Below are 18,654 nucleotides of genomic sequence, written 5' to 3'. Positions count from 1 at the left end.
TTAAATACATGAAATAGGTATCTATGTATTTAAAGAAAACAAATCGACCTAGATAAATCCGTATACATGTGACTTCTTGTGACCTTAATCCGCGCAGTTAAAGAAAAAAGTTCAAATATAACGCAAGGATCCTTTTGAAATTTACCTATTGTGACACAATGTGGCTCAAATATTGTCATTATTTATTTGAAAACTAATCAAAAAGTAGATGAAATGAAATGAAAACAAGACACCTGCTTACCTGTTATCCCGTATTGTTAATATTTTACAAAGGTTAAAGTATTTTTGAACCAGGTGAGTGTCCTGTCGGCAATCTTCGGAAGTAATGGCCAAAAATGATTAGATCAGAGCTATCGATCTTCTCTAATTTAAAAAAAAACCGTTGTTTTCACTATGTTCTGTAGGTATTATCAACATTCATTGCTTCAATTGCATTACTTACAAACTTATTTCAAGGAATCAGCAAAATTCAGTAAAATCAAAACTGAACAAATTTGGCAGCTAATGCAGCTTTAAACAAAATATCAAAAAATAAAAAAAAAATATGTAGGATTTCCAATTATGAAACACATATATCATGATTCTTATCTGACGGTCAACTTAACGCAAAATGTATATACACCTGTATGTGTATGCAGAACGTTATTCTGGCATTATAATGGGACTTTCAAAAAACAAAATGAAACTTAGTGTATTTAACAAAACCTCAAGTAGTCTCCAATACACATAGATTTTGGGTTTCTTTTCGTTTTTTAAGGGCTGGAATCTATAAGAATCAGACAGAGGTACAACAGGCTTAGAAAAAAATAACAAACCATTTGCAGAGTGGAAAATGAATTGACAAATCCTTCGTCTTAGAAGTGACAAATGATGTAGAAAGTAGAGTTCAAAGTTACGGTAGAATGAAATGGAAAAGTAAGATACCTTCAGTTGATAACATTGCAGTACAAGCCCACTAAAAGTTACAATAGAATGATAGGGAGAAGTGAATCAAGGGAACCAAGATTCTGGTGGAAATCAAAAGAATGTAATCAAGGGACAAAGACCAGACATGGAAAACAGACCAACACAATAAAGAACATAAAGTAACTAAAATAATACATACAAAGAAACAAGTTAGGTATGTCCTTATGATGATGAAATTGTCAAGTCTTTCATAGTATCTACACCTCGAATAACTGACACGACCTAACACACTCGGGCAAGAACGCAAAGACAGCGAACGTCCATAAAAAGAGGGCGTGCAATTTAATTTCAGAAGTAGTTGTTTAACAATCATACTTATTATATAGATAATTTACACTGTGAAATAAATTAGGACATTCTCCCTAAAAATCGTCACAAATTAGATATCAATCCGCCAATCACAGAATTTATAATTTGTGTAGAAAGTATTGGTAAAATATGAAGCAAATCTAAATAATAAATAGGATAATCAATTGGTGATCGTAAAAAGCCAAGATATGATTATTCAAACCAAGAACGCCTGAGGATTTAACTCGTGCGTTGATCAAGTTCCGCACACCCGTTAAATCCAGGTGATCATCGCCACTCGTAATAACATTTTGGTTATTCCCGCTTTCCAGTTAGTTATCCTAATATTCTTACCATATCTTGTGAAATAGAATGCTCGTTTGTATATATAACTGTTCTTAGAAACGACTGAATTTAAACGTTATATGATTTTCGGACCCACGGATCGTTACAGTGTATGCTCTGCACCTTGCAAAGGATTTGTTCACTGTGATATAGTTTTCTTTCAATGTTCGTCTACTCCTGACAACATTTTATGAGCAATTCGTTGGGTGTTTCTGGAAAATCAGAGGGGGATTATCCTACCAGATGCCTTAAACGTCATTTAGGCGGATTGTACTTTACAAGTAAACAGCTAACAGTTACTTATATATTTCTGCAAGTAAAATCAAACAATTTTCTTTAAGTTACGCCTTTTGTATATTTCTAAACACATCTTACATATAAATGTACCCGAAAGCTAAATAACTGTATCATATAAAACATTCGTAAAACCATGAAAGTGAAGAGGGTAAAGTAGAGATCAAACGGTTTCAATCAAAAGAAGTATAAGTAGCAGTATTGGATAGTGATATCTGCGTTTATTTATTATATTCATACTTGTTAAGTGATTACAGCACAATAAATAGAAATTTGTTCGGTTTTATTGGGGGGGGGAATGGTATGAAGCGAGGCACTCCCAAATCTGGGATTACCCCTTTCTTTTTATATACTAGTCGGGTTGCATATTTGATAGAGTAATCAAGGGAACCAAGGTTATAGCGGTAATCAAAAGAATGTAATCCAGGGACAAAGACCAGACATGGAAAACAGATATACACAACAAAGAACATAAAGTAACTAAAATTATACATACAAAGTAACAAAAATAAATGAGCAACTCGGACTCCACTAAAAACTGGGAGCAAGGACCAGGTGCACCGGTAGGGTAAGCGTCCTCTGCTTTTCTAGAAACACCCGCCGAGTTGCTCATAAAAAGTCAAGTCCGGGGTAGACAAAAGAGGAAAGGAAAACCATGACCCGTTGAATAAATCAGTTTTCATGGTGCTGACGGATACACCATAACGATCCACGAGTTCATGATGACGACCATAAAACTTCTGTAGTGATGACTTCAATCTTGTAGCAACATAACCCTGTTCCAGAAGCCTATTTGTTAGAGTTCTAGCGCGATACAAAAAGTCTGCGTAGTTTGGGCAAGCTCTGGCATAATGTATGAGTTGTGATATGAACAATCCATACGCAGGATCCGAAGGGATGTTGCCACAGATGAAAGGAAAGTTGACAGTTCTGAATGAAAAGTCATCACGTTTGTCGTAAAGTTTGGTCAGTAGTTTTCCTTTACCATCGATTTCTAAGTGTAGGTCAAGATATGAGGCTGACTTCACAGTGTCTGTAGTATCCTTTATCTCAAGTTCTTTTGGGTAGATGCGATGTATCAAATCCCCAAAATTAGGATTGTTTAAAGATAATACGTCATCTATATAGCAGAAACTGAGATTGAAGGATCTAGCCAAACAATAGTCTTTCTTTCTGATCAGATCAGCTATAAAGTCAGCCTCATAAGAGTGAAGGAATAGGTCAGCAAGTAAAGGATCACAATTTGTTCCCATTGGAATGCCGACCGTTTGTTGAAAAACACGTCCACCACCCTCGACAAATATGTTGTCGATTAAAAATTCCAGCATTTTGTAAACATCTTCCTCTGTATATTTGGAAGATGATTTGGAATTATTTCTTACAAAGTATGAGGAATCTCTACCAAGAACTATATATTTGTATCTAGGTGATAGTGGTAGATAGCCCCTGTGGTGTACGATCTGTAGAATGTGATTGATGGATTGGCTGATTGATTTGTATTTAAAGCCCAAGCCCAATCTGAACGATGAACGTGTGATGTGTATAAAAATGAGCCCAATCAACCACCAGGGACACATAACTCAGTTGTTGTGTTAGAACGCGCCCTGTCCCCCCAGCCAGGGTTCTGAGCACTATTCAGTCGCTTTAACGACACGTTAAGCCCTACTGATGGCTTATTCATTTGACACCCGGACCCGCACAAGTGTACCATTGTTTTAAAACATCTGTTTATTATTAGGTATATTATATTATATTTCTAAATTAAAGGAGCTCTATGTTGAGGTTAGTCATAATTTCAGAAAAACCATTATCATGGGCTTTATAACTCAGTGATTGATTAAGTGTTTAAAATTTAACATTCAATACCTGAATTTTGACATCCAATCATTTATAATTGTACAATCTCGATATTATTGATACATGGGAGTTAAGCCGACACTATATGAAAGATGCACGTTATTGGGTCTAAGTTTTCGAAAGAGATATTACACAGAAAGTGAATGAAATCATGCATGCGATATTCTAGCGATAAACTTGTGTATAATATATTAGGGATTAAATCATCTGGTACTGTTATATGTTCATTCAAGTCATAGTGAATATGAACAAAAACTTATATTTAGGTTTGTAAAATAGAATTTTAGGAAAACTAATAGGATTCCTAGTTGAATGGGAATTTAAGGTTCTTTCCTTACTCGAAGTTCTTCCCTCTCTGTCCTGAAATTAACACACAGTTAAACCTTTATTATTCTATTCGAAGAATAAACAACTATATGCATTACTGTAATATAAATGTATAGGAATTAATCGTTTTCATTGTGTGATCATTGCTATTGAGACACATTTTCTATATACCTCACATGTTTCATTCACATACATAATTAATTAGAGCGCTGGGGGTTGAAATGTGCAGCAGAAGACTCAGAATGATGACTTTGCATTTTGCAATTCTACCAAAATCGCCTTTAAAATTCGACGGCTTTCAGAAATTGTGATAGACCGAGCACTGACCACAGTCAAACATATATCAAGTGACACTGCAATGAAGAGCAATCTCTTGGTCATATAAGACATATAAGTATTTATCATGTATAATCGCTTATTTTAACAGCAGATTGCTCTACGTATGACATGAACTCGTAGGAATAATTCAACCACACTCATCAGTTACCTGGCAGCCCGGATAATATTTTCGTTCCACAGGTTTCTCTCAAATATAACCCCGGGTCACCAGTGCCGTCTTCTGTCTTTTGATTGGCTGAGCGGATATTTTATTTTATTTTTTGATACGTTCTAATATCCAAATTTGAAAAAAAAACGTTAAATAGTTCTTTCAAATTAATTATATTATCTGTCGATATAAGTGGACAATAATTAAGTGAATTCAGATAATTGCATCTTGGTTTTTATTTTATTTCATAAGCCGCAATTTACTCATATATTGTGCATATGCATCGATGGTGACCTGAGTATTGTTAGCGGTCCTAGGTTAGCTTATGATATTGAACAGGGAACCAGATTACTCTGATCAGTTTCCGTAGTCCAAATTTCCTCTGACCCTGCAACCCTCCTCTTTTTTATTTGGATATTGATATGTCCCAACCCGACATATCAATATCTGAATTAAACAATTACTATCCTTAAAAAAAGATAGCTGACGCAGTAAAATTTTCTTCTTTTTATTTCTAAGTTTCTATATTTCTTTCAAGAAAATAACACATGCCACTCAATTTCAAATTTTCGACACATTGTTTTTTTCGAACGCTATTAAGTTATCAGTATTTGGCTAATCGGGACACAGAATTGCGATCAGGTGACCTGCGTTTCCATAGAAGAATGTCCTTAAGGTCAAAGGGTAAAAAGCGAAAATATACCGACTGAATCGGAAAAGGAGGAGGGTTGCAGGGTCAGGAAAAATTCGGACTACACTTGCCATACTCTCAAACAGTTAGAGTTGGGAAACGCTTTCGCACCCACGTAGGCGAACCGCTAATAGGACATTCTTCTGCGTAGTATATCCCTAAAGCTGGGCTCCGCCACTGACACTTGTTAGGTATCTACTAACAACCAGATATACTGACAAAATCTACGTTAGGGGCAGACGTGAGAGGCCCAAAAGGGTATCCAAGACCGCAAAAAAAAACATAATAATTGTAACTTAATCATTGTAAGCTACTCTCGAGGACTGGTAGTCACAAAGACTGGTTAACTGTGCGAAAATTTAGCACAGCGCAAAAAGAGGTACGTGAAAATAAAAGTGAAATTGTCCATTCTTCTTTTCAATTATTAGTCTTTTTAGTTTGCACTGAAAGCAACCGATAGTGTTAGCTACAGCCTATCACATGTGTACATACATGCCATGGATTTTAAATATGAATAATAATTGAGTGAACAATAGACGACTTTCACATTCGCCATTTACGTAGAATTTGATGGATACCGGTTTACGTTTTATTACTAGACATTAAAATATCTGAAATGCTTCTATAATACATGTACCATTCAAAAATTCCCAGCAGCAATCAAAACAAGTTTCTGTTTCCTTGGCTACCACTGCAATGTCAAACGATCATACGCCTTGACCCCGACATAATTGAAGAATTTTTCCGGAAAGAAAATAAAAGTGAAAGTCGTCTATAGCCACATTTAAAAGGTAAAAGAGAACTAAGAACAAGTAAAAAAGAAATTAATAAAACACAAGAAATGAGGCCGAAATTTCCGGCCTCATGCTCTTCGTCAGGGACAAAAGGTGAAAACTGTCGACCCAGACCGTAGAGACAAGTTGACATTAAAAACGATATTGATCGTTGCAAACACGCATCTAGGGTAGAATAAGAATAATAATTAAGTGAACAATTAAGTCACAATGAAAAATTAACAGGAAATAAACACAAATAAAATACAAATAAAACGCCTAAAAATATTGAAATGAGGCCAAAATTAAATATGACCACAGAATGAAGTCCCGATTTTGATTTAACATGGAAGACGCGCAGTTATGCGATCTTGAATTGTACATAGAATTGTAATACATGTGTCTACATACTTGACCCTCCTCCAGTATTTTTCTCGTAGAGCTGCTAAAAGAAATCAGCCTGGTCACTTAGCATTATATATGGAAGGAACGACAGTTCTATGATTGACTCAATTTGGTTTCGACCACCCCCTTCTTTTTCTCCAGAACCAACATTTTCGTCTGATTCGTCTTTTTTTTCCTTTCTGTTAGCTTCTGGAAACATTCATTGTAAATAATATCTCAACCATCCAATACAAAATCGACTTAATATTTCTACCCGAGTCGGAAAGATTGGGTCGAATGGTGTCTTTTTCATCTCTACCACGAATGCGACCACCAAATAAAAACGGCGCGGAACGATCTATACCAGTTGTACGCCGGAACGGAAACGATTTAATCCCCGAATATATCGTGGTACATTCGACATACACCGCTTCCAGTCCGCTTCAATTGTGTTTGAAAAAGAACAGGTGGTCGAAACCATCCGTGCCCAAAGTGGATGTGAATAGCATAGCAAAATTATCAGGGCGGCTCTCTGAGGCTTATCAGCGAATCCTCCTTTTTTCGGAATTTTCGGATTCACCAATATTTTAACAAGCATTGTCAATTCGATCTATTGGGGAATTACATCATGCTTGATTCATCAGAATGAATACGGTAATACGATGCGAATACTTGCAAAGTTTGTCCTTGTGCGGGGACAGTCTTGAAATGTATTCTACTGTAGTTCCTATGGAACTGACATTTAAATTTTTTAAAGAATATTTCTTGTGAATAGGCGAAACAGTTAAGCACTAATACAAGGCGGTGGACCCTGAATTTGAAATAAAATTATATCTTCTATCCAGGATGCTTTTACAATGGGTGGATGGGCGTCCAGGTATCGTTTGCTCATTTCAACTACTTTTACAAAGAATTACTACGATTGCTGGATTTTTCATCAGGTAGGTTTGTTTTTCTTCAGTTTAGGTTCCTTCTCCCATGTTAGAGTAAAGAAACTGTGTAAACTGTTTTAAACGGGTAAATATTTTACTATAGTTCTGCCGATTCCAAAGAACGTTTGAATGAGCGGTTTGCAATATGGCGCTCGGAAGTAAGAGGTGGGGGTATGAAAGAAAGAAATTCCAACCGCTTGCATTTTAGGAGTATCATATTTGGTAGTGTGAAATAGTTGTGTTGATGTCATACATTGTCCATGATATATACAATGAGTAAAAAATATCACCACCAATAAACTTTCGAATAATAGCGTCTATGTGCAACAGGCCAGAAATATCTTTGAGATAAGAGTTAACAAATAAAACTGAAAAAACGAGATAATACCAGGCACGGATAAAGATTTGACAGGGGTTTCCAGAAGAGTTCAAGAAGAAAGGGTATTCAAAGCAATGGTTTAGGTTTTGCATATAGTGTGAGAGAAAGTATAAATAAAAAAATTTTCAAACGAAAGGGGGATTGTTAGTGATGTTATCTTGTTATAATTTCAGATGTAATAAGCTTTCTGATTTGATAAAGAATTTTGTCGATCATCTCATAAACCAAATTTTGACGTCATCAACCTTTTACGATGATTCACTCGTTAAGTTTTGATACTAAAATTAAATTTTAAAGAATGTCTATTATATTTGTCAGTCTTTTTTTGGAATAACCTCAGTGCCCCAGGTGCACACTTGAAAATAAGCTTCAAAGTAATTCTTTAAATGACCACACGTGAAACAACCCAGTTTAATATGATAAAATATAATAAAACCTATGCACTGTATGCAAGATCATCCCTTTATAGTTTGATTCGATTTAAGTATTATTCTTCTTTACAACATCTGTTTTGTTCCACTAAAAAATAATGATTAAGTGTACACAAATGCTAGATTGAAATAAAGAACTCCGAAAAATCAAAGTTGTTAAAATTGTACTTATAATTTAAGGTGGAATTTTCCAACTGATGTATCGTAGATTGGCTAAGTATTTAGTTTTGCCTCAGAATTTACTCTTTATCAGAGTCATGCAACACAATAAGCAGAGGTTGTGTAGCAAAGAAAAGCAACAGGTATAAAAGTACGTAGTAAAACATTTTTTACTCTTTGCGCATAAACAATATTTAGTTTGTCTGCAATATTACTATTTTGAGCGCATAATGAAATTATTTTGTGCGCACAATATGCATATTTTGTCAACACGATATAATTATTTTTAGGGCACAATATAATATTTCTTTGTATACCCCTACCAGGGATCCGTAAAATCGTACACCACCTATTTTGAATTAAAAAACGAATGTCGCAAAAAAAAAACTCTAAAATATTGCATTTGTTACGGATTTTGCTTCCGTTGTCATAGTAATTACACACTTTGCTTCGTGGCTGTAACAGACTTTTTTCGCATTTTATAATAATAATCATGATAATAATCTGAACTTCTCATTCTATGTCATCGGTATTTAGTTTATAGTTTCATTAGCATCACACTATAAAGTTTTGGAATTACAGCGACCATGTAATCAGTTTATTAAGCTTTGCATTTTTAAGGCATTCATTAAATATACGTGCTGACAATTACAACTAATGCTGACGAGGCAGCTCAGACAAGTTATCGTCCTGTTTCTATGGTGCTTATGTTCTAAAAGGTGACAATCACCTTTCGAATTGACCATTAAGACTTCACCAAAATGCAGTAAATGACCATTCATACGGTCCTCTTTTAACTACATGTATTTGATTTTTAATTTTGGATTAAAAAAAAATAGACATGTGTTTTAACATGCATATGATTTAAATAGACAAAAAAGAAATTTTAACTAAACAAGTTAAATAGTTTTATTTATATAGGGGTTAGTTTATCCTATTTTTAGTACATGTTCCCTACCTCCTTTGCCGATCAATGGAGTTGGATTAATTTGAGTTATATTATATGCATTGTTGTGTGTTTTAACCATGTATTGACTGCTCGAGTCCCCCCGATCTGATATTTATGATTCTTTCCATTGTTTCCTACCACACTAGTTACGCTAATAAATCGATTACACGATTGGGTGTTTTCTGTTATTTTCCTGTTTTTCTGTCACTATTTTTGTAAAAAGAATTTCCAACTAGTAGGGAGATTTCCCTTCCTTCCAAGTTTGATTGATAAATGTGCATAACTTTTAACAGTAGGGATGGCATAACACTGTCAATTCAAGGTGCTGAATCGTGTTATTTTTTAACTTTGTTTTGGCCCCTTCAAATTCATCTATACAAATCTCAGTGTTGTATATTTCTTGGTCCTTCAAACCTCCCCTTCACGCTATTTATTTCCATTACTATTTGGTATCTTTATCAAAATTTTCACCATGAAAACTGATTTGTTCAACGTGTTATCGTTTTCCTTTCCTCTTTCGTCTACCCCGGACTTGACATTTTATGGGCAACTCGGTTGGTGTTTCTAGAAAAGCAGAGGACGTTTACACTACCGGTGCACCTGGTCCATGCTCCCAGTTTTTAGTGGAGTCCGATTTGCTCTTTTACTTTTGTTACTTTGTGTGTATTATTTTATTTACCTTGAGTTCTTTGTTGTGTTTGTCTATTTTCCATGTTTGGTCTTTGTCCCTTGATTACATCATGTTGATTTCCACTAGAACATTGATTCCCTTGTTACTCATTAATATGTGATTTTTTTTTATGTAGGGGTTTTGAAAACAAACTTGTCGTTTTTAATTTAGGATAACTATTATATAACTTTTCTTCAAATACCCTTAAGCTAAGGAAAGCAATCACAAGAACATCAAATTAAGACATCAAGATGATAGATGTATGTACAACAGTACCCAGGTACATTTACATGTTTGTTTTTACCTTGAAACAGAACACAAAGTAATTGCTTGCTTATGTAAACGTAATGGCGGCACGTTCATGCAATACTGGAAGATTGGAAGAGCGTTGACATGGTCCTGTTTTTTTCCCCTATCAGTTACTTAAACTGTAAGTATTGTTTGATTCAGCATTAAATTATTTATTTCTGCAAAATAAAACCCTTCAATCGTTGGTCCAAATGTATATTTCTTGCAAATAAATTTCAATCCGTAATGATCGGTGATTAAAGTTTGCAAGATCTAATTATTGCATAATCTGTTCATGATCGGTAAGGTGTGTCACCTGCACCATGAAAACTGATTTGTTCAACAGGTCATACTTTTCTTTTCCTCTTCAGTCAACAAGGATTTGACTTTATATTACAAACTCGGTGTGTATGTCTAGAAAATCAGAGAACGTTTACCCTACCGGTACAGAAGGTACATGCTCAAAGTTTTTAGTGGAGTCCGAGTTGCTCATTTACCGTTATTACTTTGTAAGTTTCATTTTAGTTATTTTATGTTCTTTGTTGTGTTTGTCTGTTTTCCATATCTGATCTTTTCCCCTGGATTACATTCATCTTTGTCCCTGGATTAAATTTCCGCTAGAATCTTGGTTCTCTTGATTACTCTTTCAAAGACTCTCGACTTTCCAAAGTAGTAACGGTACCCTATCACAAAGCATGTTAGTTTCACTCGTAACAACGGACTACATAAATTGATGATGTTAGTACACATGTATGTACCACAGCAATCTAAATGATACTTATATTGACAATATTAACAGTTTATACAATAGTTTTAAACTAATGGGTATATTTAAAGATTTTGCACATATACACTTTGCAAAAATATGTAATTTTGAAATTTTTAAACCACAATATGAGTGTCGCAACCACCAACGGGATACTAATATTGCCATTTTTTAAATATTTTAACATTGAGTTTGGACCATTATTGAAAACAAAACTGTTTGCATCCATAAAATTTGCAGAATAATGTTGAGAAATAAGACTGAAATATATGTGATACAACCACACATACGATGCATATTTTGACAATTTTAACAATAATATCAAATCAGTTATTTAAGTTAAATGAGTTTGCACTCATTCAGTTCACAGAAATATGTAATTTTGTGGAATAAGGACTGAGTTTATACACTTGGCATTGTGTGTTTCCCACTTTTAAATCTGAAATGTATTTAACAAGAATATCCATAAGTACGTTATTAATAATAATTTTGAAAATTAAACTCGTTTACAATTTATTCATATTTATACAGTTTTAAGAATATTTTGCATGTTTATTTCTCATGCAGCTACATGTAGGAGTGTGCAATAGTACTCAATGCAAGTATCGCGTGATTTCGGTAACTACGGAAACCGGCAGCGAGATTCTTAATCGATATTAATTGCGTAGAACATTGCGCATCCTAATGCATGATATGTGTTTGGTAAAACATTTACTTTACAATTTTTAGGATTGGGGAATGAGCATTTGACACCAGGAAATAAAGCGATGCAGTGGGGATGGGGCAATGAGACAATGGGGAATGGGGCAATTGGGGATGGGGCAAAAGGGGTGTCTGTATTAACTGAGACGATCATCATTGAAATTGATAACACTGCCCAAAGGGAAAGGTAAATATTATCACGATTATGCTGAATGCATTGAAGTAACCATAAAGTTACTTATTATTTAACAGGCTGTAATAATGTTTTGTACAAAATTTCGACAGCTGATATAAAATGCCTTGATTTGATACACACTATATTCAATATTTGTCTCTCCCTAAAAAATATAGAATGTAAAGGAACAATAAAATTCAACGAGATTTAACGTCACATAGAATATCTGTTTCCTATTTTAGTTCAATCTATGTGTTAAAGTGCGCTCCGCCAAAATGAATTACAACAGATATACTGTAGGAATCTTCAATCTTATCTTTATTCGGTGGTGCGGGTGGGGGAGGGGGTTCTAGGCTGAAGTGTAATGTCCTTTATTTTTATGAATGGTTGTTGACCTTTTTGACCTTATTTTTTCATTGAATTTGCTCCTGTATGTTGTAAGTGTCAGTGAAGAATCAGGCAGCATGTGAAACTTGGTATGAAAAAAATGGTGTAATTTGACTATTTGCACCATCAGAATCAAGGAAAATAGACATGATCATGCTGGACCATTGAGTTACAATTCCATGAAAATGCATTGAAAAAAATCTCATTTTTCCCACATTCTATTGACAAAATTCTGAGTAAAGCCAGTTATGCAGAAATCAAATAATGGCCTTTTCAAATAGAGAAAGCTGAATTGTGTTCAAATACCTTATTTTATTGGGGCATTTTCAAGTAGAAAATATCGATTGCATTTGTCGAACTCTTTAATATTTATTAAAAAAATAGCGTTTTGTACTATTATAACTCCTGACAAAAGATGTTGTTGTTCATACTTGCGCTCTATATTTTATTTTTATTTTCTACCTCGGACTTGACTTTTTATGAGCAACTCGGCAGGTGTTTCTAGAAAAGAAGAGGACGCTTACCCTACCGGTGCACCTGGTCCATGCTCCCAGTTTTAGTGGAGTCCGAGTTGCTCATTTACTTTTGTTACTTTGTATGTATGATTTTAGTTACTTTATGTTCTTTGTTGTGTATGTCTGTTTACCATGTCTGGTCTTTGTCCCTGGATTACATTCTTTTGATTACCGCTATATCCTTGGTTCCCTTGATTACTCTTATAATAAAAACACTACCCTTTACCCCTAAGTTTTGTGAAAATTATTTGAAAACTGTGTGGAAGCAGAGTTTTGTGCCTTCCTTGTGACTATATTATGACACAACAGCTTGTATTTTCTGTATATAAGTATTTATATAGTAGTTTAGGTTTGAAATGGAGAAATAGAAAATTTCGAGTAGTAAGCTGAAACTTCGGGAAAATGGAAAGCCTGAAACTAGTGTTAGTGAATTTACCCCTTTTATTCCCACGTGCTTGAAAAGTTTAAACAATCATATTAATTTTCAGGCAATAAAAATATTAAAACATTACAAAAAAGACCCTTGCAATTCACAAAATTGATTACGCATATAAAATGTCATTCTTATATACAACCAATGACATAAAAATGCATACCCCTCATTTTTTAATCTTTTTTCTGTTGAAAACATAATTGAGCTGTTCAGTAACTTCAACAAAAAATACTTATAATAAAAATATTTTAATATATGAATTAGAGACACAAAATCAAAATAGATATAAAAATAAACATAAACACAATACAATAAGAATGAAAATATTTAACTGTAAGGAAAAAAAACATTCCATCAGCAGTTTAACTACAACAGTGAATGTGTATAATTTTAAAAATGACCACAGAAATTAGGCGCCATTGTTAGTAATCCAATAGATACATCCACTTAGCAAAACTGGTATTTACCTTAGACTATTTCAGTACAAAATGCAGCTGCATATGGACATAGGGTTTTTAATAATAAATGCCACTGGTCAATATAATTTGCTCATTCAGGAATATCTGAATAAATGTTGATTTGTTTTTATTTTTAAATAAAATATAACTTAGTTCATCGGGTGAATCTCTCTGTCAGTCTTCCAATCATTTTAATTTTGACTTTTATTTTGACATTTGCCTTTGGGTTATTTCGATATTACTCATGAATTAGGAATTTTATATGATTTCAACACATATTTATCTCTCTTACCTAATATCCTTCCACTTAGTTGTATGACTTATATCCGTAAACAATTCTCATGAGGCAACAATATCCTCACTTATAAGTCTTTAAAAAGTCTTAATACAAATGACTTCGAAGTGTCTGCCATATGACGTCAAATAATTATCATTCAGTCAACCATTTCGGACAAAAAATAAAATCACAGTGATTTTGTTTGGGCTCTAAAATACATATAAGGTTTCCAGACTTATAAACGTTGAACTGTTGTGATCATCGTTTATATGGTTCAAGACGAAACCATACTTTAGTACATGTCTTTATAAAGATAAAGTTTAGATAGGAGGTAATAATGCATGTAAAAAAACTAACCAAATTCACACTGTCCCGATAATTTCACAGTTAACAAGAACGTGGTCTTAGTCAAGTAATGGAGTATCATGCATGCATGGTAGTACAAGGTCAATCACCATTTTAACTATAAATGAAATATGATCATATAAAAATTGGAACAAAGTTGCATTTGTTCACGTCCACTTTGGTCTTAAAACTAGAACACAGGTCCACAAATTAATCAACATATCAAGACAATTTTCTTTTGACTTCATGAAAACCTTTTTTGTGTCTTATTTACAACAACAATCATATATAATCACTGATTATCAAGTAATTCGTCGCTATAGGGTGTTCAGATCGATGTTTGCATATTAGTTCTTTTAGTTTACATAACAAGGAAATATCTTTGTACTTGTTATTGGGTATGCCATAACCCTTCTTTCCAATAAACGGTATCCGTTTAGATAATACCACATTTCCGTGTTATAGGCATATTTGCAAAAAAGGTATAACGTGTTTGTTTCATTTGACCTACAGTTCATTCTTAAAATTAAATATTCCTTGAAGTAGATAGTTAATTTAAATATTAAAAATTTGCCTTCAATAACATTAAACACATCAATCTAAAAAAATAACAATGTTTCGTCAGATTTTTTTTTCAATTGTCATTGTTATTATATTCATAGTAGCACACACGGTTGCTAAGCTACAAATCCGACCTCAAGACTGCATCCTGGGATTGTTATTTGTGAAAGACATAAATACAATATTGAGTCTATATCCATTATCCTATTTGAACAATTTTTATTACTTTTGAGGCCTGTTCGTTATCTTGATAGATAAACGTCAGAAAGATAGCTTATCAAATTACACAAACAGGCTTTCTATTATGCAGTAAGTTTTTCACGCTTTATTTAGAACTTTGACAACAAATTCTTACTGTAACTCAAGACATATTACATGTACTTTTCCAACATAATTTGATCAAGTTTGTCTGTTGCGTAATCAGGGGTAACGAATTTATCCAACTATGATATTTATTGTAGAAATGAGATAATACAGCTCTAACAGGCTGACACTGTAATAGGTTTTACATTCAATCAGAAAAAAAAATAATATCTTTGAATTGTGTAGCATCGTTATGCGTTTATAAGCTTTTTATTTCTGTTAACATATAACGAAATAAATTACATTACTAATGAACATTTTATTATTTTCAGTGAGACTCGAAACACTTTGTGTTGTTAATATGCATGATAATTAATAGCTTTGTTATACCTTAATGCAACAATGACTGATAACCATATGCCACAACATTCCTCATCAATTGGGCGTTTGATTGTGTGTCAAAAAATAAAAGCAATGTAATTACCTGCAACACAATACATTTCAACTTAAAATCAGTTAAATATACCTATGCAATTTATGCATCTATTCTCATAAAAAATGTAGTTACTAATAGCAAAATATTTTTATTGCCCAGCTTACTATAAAGTAAGAATTACATGCTGGATACAAACTTGTCTGAAAGCTACTAAAATAATTGTCTTCATCGTCAAAGATGCAATTATTGAATGAATGTTGCCATACTTTGCATATATTTTGTTCAAATAACCCCAAATATTTCAAACTTCAAGATAATTTGTATGTATTGAACCCTGATGTAATACAACACATCAAATCTTAGACGATTAACAGGAAAAAACAGGTAGATACATGTACTATTTGAATTTAAATCATTTCGTGCATCATGTCATTACGGGATATTTAAACATCATAGAAAACTAATCTCTCCGTAGGATCCTTTCTAAAGGTACCAAGTACCGTTAACCGCGCTCCATATATTGGAATGTTTACCTTAAAACTAATGTAGTTGCCGTGAAGGGCTATGCAAGAAAATAAATAAAACGAGAACAATTAAGAATACATTGATTCACTCCGGCCGAGTTGCTCATAAAAGTCAAGTCCGGGGTAGACGAAAGACGAAAGGAAAGCCATAACACGTTGAACAAATCCGTTTTCATAGTGCAGATGGATACAACATAAAAGTCTGCGTAGTTTCTGCATGCTCTGGCTTAACATATGAGTTGTTATATGAACAAGCCATACGCAGGTGCTGAAGGGATGTTGCCACAGATGAAAGGAAAGTTAACAATTCTGAATGAAAAGTCATCACGTTTGTCTTAAAGTTTGGTCAATAATTTTCCTTTTCCATCGATTTCTAAGTGTATGTCAAGATATGAGGCTGACTTCACAGTGTATGTAGTATCCTTTATCTCAAATTCTTTGGGGGTAGATGCGATGTATCAAATCCCCAAAATTAGGATTGTTTGAAGATAACAAGTCATCTATATAGCTGAAACTGAGATTAAAGGATCTAATCAAACGATATTTTTTCTTTCGTATCAGATCAGCTATAAAGTCAGACTCATAAGAGCGAAGGAATAGGTCAGCAAGTAAAGGAGCACAATTTGTTCCCATTGGAATGCCGACCGTTTGTTGAAAAACATTTCATACACATTTCGGCAGATGAAGATTTTTGAAACTCATGACAGTTGCTCGATGTATGTTAGTAGGTCAGTGATGAATGAACCCTGGCCAAGCCGGTCCCGCACATAGTTACGACCGTTTTTTACCAAAACAAAGAGAATTTAAAATACAACTTACCCAAACTTGGAGAATTGTTTTACTGGTAACATGTAAGACTTCAGAATTCATCGATGATTGAAGTGTAATGTTTCGGTAAATGGTGACGTCTCATTTGTTTACCACAGGTGCTCTGACGTTTTGAGCTTCTCTGTGACGTCCAAATCGGTACAAATAATGATGTCAGTTTTGTTACGTTGTGTTTCTTTATTAAGATGAGGGTTTATTCAATCCTTAATTTTAGATTAAAAGGACTGAGGACTACATGTAACACTACAAATAGGATTATGCGTTATTAACAAAGATTTTTGTTACTTCCGAAGATAATTCTGCAATCTCAAAACGTCATGCATTGTGTGCGTGATCAGACGTCAACCAGATGTACAAGAAAACTGCTTAACATACCCGCGCTGGACAAATATATTGTCGATTAAATATTCCAGCATTTTGTAAACATCTTCCTCTGTATATTTGAAAGATGAATTGGAATTATTTCTTACAAAGTATGAGGAATCTGTACCAAGAACTATATATTTGTATCTAGGTGTTCCATCTTTTTGGGGAAAACAACGATGTATAAGTTTTTAAGTCGGGCTTTTAACTGAGTATCGGGAATAGAAGTATACAGTGTTGAAAAATCATAGTTTTAATGCTATTATATTCAGATAATAGCCTTGAACTGATTGTCTCCAAAAGATTTCGAATTTTTCAGGATCCACATTGAATTAATACCACTGCGGGAGTAACAAGTGTTGTGTTAGGACTGCAGACCCTCTTTGACAGTTGTGAGTAAGTAACTAAAATAATACATACAAAGTAACAAAAGCAAATGAGCAACTCTGACTCCACCAAAAACCAGGAGCGTGGACCAGGTGCACCGGTATTCATTTTAAACACATCATACACGTAATTATTGATTGTGATTTAAGGCAGTTTTATGCCTTTATACAAGTTAAGAGAGGAGAAAAAAAACTCAAAATGTTTATCTTGCAATTACATTGATTGAGAGGAATCAAATTGGCGTTATCCAGAAATCGTATGCATCAGTTATTGTATGTAATTTAGAAAATAACGATTATGAGACAGATTTAGATATCGTGTTAAAAAATCATTTTTTCTATTTAATTGTTGAATGAATGTATCCATCGTTTCCCAAATCCGACATTGATATTCATCGACATTCAATTTGAACACTGACAAGCTGTTAGCGTCTGGATAAAACAAATACAAAGTGTAAAGGTTCAAGTTATTTTAGTTCAGTCGTTTTTGATTTTTAAACCAATAAATGTAATCAAAGTAGATTTAGTGGGTAGTGTAATGTAACGGCTCCTTCAAATTTATTGACAAATAATTGCCAAGTCAAATGACCAAGGCATTAACCTAGAAGTAATTATAATTTAAAACGGTGGTAATCGTTCTTTTTTTTTTTTTTTTTTTTTTTGTTTTGTTTTGGTTTTTTTTTCGTTTTGTTTGTTTTGTTTGTTTTGTTTTGTTTATTGTTGTTTTTTGTTTTTGTTTCTGTTTTATTTTATTTTTTCGTTTTTAAATACAAAACAGGGAATATTATCAAACAAACAAACAAAAAAAACACAAAAAGGATAGCAATAAGCATGAATGTTCTTTATATTGATGAAATGCTGTATGTTAATTGTATCTTAATTTAAAAAAAAACGAAATAAAAATTACAAGAATCGAGTAACTTCTAGAGTATGGTATTTACGCATGCACTTTCTTTGCATTATTTATTGATTTTT

Source organism: Perna viridis, chromosome 11 (assembly GCF_037379345.1).
Source record: "Perna viridis isolate PV_CMFRI_1.1 ecotype Kerala chromosome 11, ASM3737934v1, whole genome shotgun sequence".
In the NCBI taxonomy this organism is placed as follows: domain Eukaryota; kingdom Metazoa; phylum Mollusca; class Bivalvia; order Mytilida; family Mytilidae; genus Perna; species Perna viridis.
The sequence above is the reverse complement of the archived record's forward strand: the minus strand, read 5'-3'. Positions refer to the sequence as shown.